This window comes from Saccostrea echinata, unplaced genomic scaffold (genome assembly GCF_033153115.1).
Source record: "Saccostrea echinata isolate AGI-Se365-2 ecotype Australia unplaced genomic scaffold, CSIRO_AGI_Sech_v1 ptg000029l, whole genome shotgun sequence".
In the NCBI taxonomy this organism is placed as follows: Eukaryota; Metazoa; Mollusca; class Bivalvia; order Ostreida; family Ostreidae; genus Saccostrea; species Saccostrea echinata.
Genome location: NW_026889778.1, coordinates 8,902,398 through 8,906,590, shown reverse-complemented (window position 1 = coordinate 8,906,590; position 4,193 = coordinate 8,902,398).

Genomic DNA, 4,193 nt, shown 5'->3' with positions numbered 1-4,193 from the left:
GATCCTGTTCTGTATTGTATTTTATGAACTCTGTATTAAAGACACTCAGATGTCTGCCAGGAATTAGATCGCGCAGATTCAGGTTTGTTCAAATTGCCTTCCACAGAAGTAATGTTTTTTCCACAATATGAGATTAAAGTTTTACATGAGAATAGGTATATAAAAGATATCTAAATATTTATCATTTTTACAAGAACAGCAGGGCCATGGTACATTGTAAGTCATTATACCTTTATGTATGGTGCCGAAATGAATTGGTATTTTGGACACCAAAGCAGGCTACTGACAAAAAAGTTGAACCAATGATATAAAAGTATAAACAATTCAGAATAAGAATTCAAGATCTCTGTTCTATAAGTCTCTTAATTGTAATTTATTAATTATAGTCTTTAAATTAAAATACAGTTACTGGATGACCAGCCTTTTATTTTTATAAAATGAATTAAATGTAAAGTTGTCAAGATTAATTTTATATAGTATAAATAATAATATGATTTTTTTTAACAAACAAATTGCAGAGAGTCATGTATCACAAAGATGACAAAGTGTTGCAATTTATTTTTTCAATGTAATAAAATACAATGTAATTATTAGTATTAATGTTTTATTAGGTTGCACCTTAGTATAATGGGCAAATAAATTTTCATTCTAAGAATTTAAACAAATGTGAACACCTCTTAGATCCATAGAATATGCATAATGACTTGGCACCTGATGAAAAACCCAGCGGGGGTATATTTGTCCATTTTGGACAGTTCTAGTTTGTTTTGTTTATAATGCACAGGATCCATGATATTGATGACTTTGTTTTCATTAACCTTATTCTTTTTAATAAGGTTACTGCATGACTCTAAGATTTATAGAGACTATTTACCAAAAACTTTTTTAATACTTTGTTTTCATTAAATGCAAGCATCCTCAGGAAGTGTAGCAGAATCAAATTTGTTCAAATCATAGTCGTATATGGGATCAATGATTTACATGATAATATGTAGAAAAAATGTTTTCAAGGAGTACAGTTAAAATGTAAATCAAATTATCTTGCAAGCATCCCTAGATAGTGCAAATTCAAATTAATTGGCCCTGCAGGGATTCGATTAGGGCCACAAAAAGGGATCCATATTTGATAAAATTTATAAAATTTTCTCAAAAACAGAAGTTCAAAAGTTATTCACTCGAAAGTGCATACAAGAATCACAGTATACAGTCCAGATTGATTTACATTTATTAAAATCTTGGCCCCAGTGGCTTGGGAGGGCTAAAACAAGTAGTCAAAATTGTACAAGAAATTAATTACATAAGAAATAAAAAAATAAATAAATAAAAAAAAGAGAGTTACTTGAGCGACCTTAAATTATATTGATATGGAAACATTAATTCCATCATTGTGTTGATTCAATTTTGTTCATATAATGGACTTTGATGTTCAGATGGTGTTAAATTCAGTGATTGAATTTTGCATATACACATATATAGGAAAATATATTCTTCTCCAAAACAGCAAAACCATGTTCGTCATATCGATATCCAGAATCCCCAAAGTGTGTGGATTAAAGTTTCACAATATCTATCATGTATTGAATTTGGAGACCACGGATCTGCAACAATATATTGGAATTCCATGAGTAGTAATTGTGTCGCTTTCGTAGCCGACCTGTTTTTATATTCTTGTGAAGCAAAATTTATTTTAGAAAAAACTCCGTTAAAAGAAGTCTCCTTTCGGGTCTCAGTTTGATAAACAGAACTAACAATTTTCATCCGTAATCCCACTAATCTCGAAATAAAAGACAACACAGAGTCTGACACACCTTTTTTGATATTTGGATATTTCCCTACTGTCTTTGCAAAGAAATTCACTTTTAAAGATAAATGAGCTGAAAACTGTTTAAAAATGGTCTCTGCCAAGAATAAAAAAATGTGGGCGCGTGTGAAAACTGCGCTTCATTACAAAAATTCCTGAAGAATCCATATGAAGATATGGATTTGATAGTTCAGCCCCCCCCCCCCCCCCGCCTGCTACTGACAGATAAATTAATTGCTGTAACATGGGTATCAGCAATCTCATATAAAGTCAACATTTTGCAAATTCTACAGTTATTCGATAGAATGACCTTGCTAGCATGCACATACAACCTGTTGTCATATAAATTAAATCCCCCCCCCCCTCCCGATCATTGGCATATCAGCTTTGTAATATTCTACTAGTATATTCCTGGTATTTGTTTCCCATCAGCACATATTAAAAGTAACTAAGAGAAGTTATTGATAATCAGACTGTATATGTACTATTTCATTTCAACAGAAAAGTTAATTTATTTCATTGGAGTTTAAAAACATTGAATCTTTGCAGATTTTTTTCTAGCACTTCACTGACTCAAGCGTGACCGTTGATTCATCGCTTACTATACCAACTATAAACAATTCAAATATTTCACTGTTTGAGTATTTATTCGATACTAGAATATAAATACATTTTGCTATCAAATACAAATGTAATTCGTATAAAAATACAAATTGAAAAAGGAAACTTTATATTAGAATCACAGTATAAATATGATATATATTATACAAATAATGGTACATACAGAAAATCATACAATATAAATACAAAATATCCGATATAAATTGAATATCACTATAGTATCGAATATACAAAAAAAAAATATACAAAACAATATATAGTGAAATATACAAATAGAAAACAATGTACACTGATTAATCATATGCTAATTGCAACATTTTCTGCATACAATTGTTTCTTCCGACTCGCCATTCAATTTCTGTAGCTGTCTATAGGTACCTGTAGTTGTATTCACATTACGTAAAGAACTGGGTACGTTAAGTATAACAGAGCGGCCCTGTCTCCAAATTTGATTTCAGTTTTTTACAAACATGCCGACGATGTGTCCTTTCAAAATCATTTTATTTTTTTTAATTATCACAAACCGTTTTTCCATCAGAGGTCTCGAAAAATGGGGAGTTTTCTTTAGAAATTACAAATTTTGACGTGATAACGTCACCACGGCGTTACTGATTTTAACGTTACGTTAAAAGAAATCTGTAAATTCTCTGAACTGGAAACTATTAACTTTAACCTGCCTTATGTTTCAGAAAACAATTTTGAACTTTTATTTCAATTCATCGTAATGTATCTTTGATAGCTGGAAGGAGTAAAATAATTTAAAGGAAATATAATTTTATTACAAACGATTTCATCAGACAAGTAATGAAGCTTGATTCATCCATACAGACGAGACAAGGTAGTACTTCCTATGAAATTGTGCTCGTATCAAATTTATCATTTTTTTAATGTAAAAATGTCCTAATGATTTCTTCAATCATTTTCCGCATTGTCTATGAAGTTACACTAAAATTTTTAAAGATACATGAATCAGTATTAAAAAGAAAATTGGAACGTCCCATATAAAGTTGTCAAAATTGGATTTTTGGCAATGAAAAAGCCATCAACATCACTCCCCTTTTCCATTCCAACAAATGGCAGCGCTACTAATTTCGTTTTTTTTTTTTTTTTTTTTTTTTTTTTTTTTTTTTTTTGATAAACGTATAAATTACTCACTATTACAGGGTTACGAGGTGTCTTAAACTGCGTTAAAAATTTGTTCTCTGATGATAGGATTTCTTTTATAGATCGTTATTTATTCATTCCAGTGGATCCGCTTTACTGCTGGTTCATGTAAAATACCCTAACCAGGAACAATCCCCAATATACTTATACACAATTACTTTCTATGTTAAAACCACAAGAGGAGACCGGTTATAAGAGTACTGATTGATGAGACCATTCCAAGTTTTTTCTTTGTTTAGCGTCCATCCTAACCTATCTTCCTATCCGAGAAAACACACAAACCAAAAGGAGAAAAACGCAGCATTTTCAGAACAGTTCTAGAATTTCTTATTATCATTTGAGACCTCTCCTCGCCATAAAACTTAGTTTAACTACTAGTTTATTGAAATAAAAAAAAAAATTAATACACCACTTAAAAAAGAGAGATGTCAATCCCAAAAGAGTAAAATGCATTTCAGAGATTCGTATTTGTTGATTTTAATTTGAGTTAACTTTGTGGTTGCGTCTCAAAGATTTGTATTTATCAATTTTAATTTGTGTTTGTTTTTAATTTTATAACCTCAAAACCAATTTGTCCGCGTACAATGCACATAAAAAAAACTTGGAA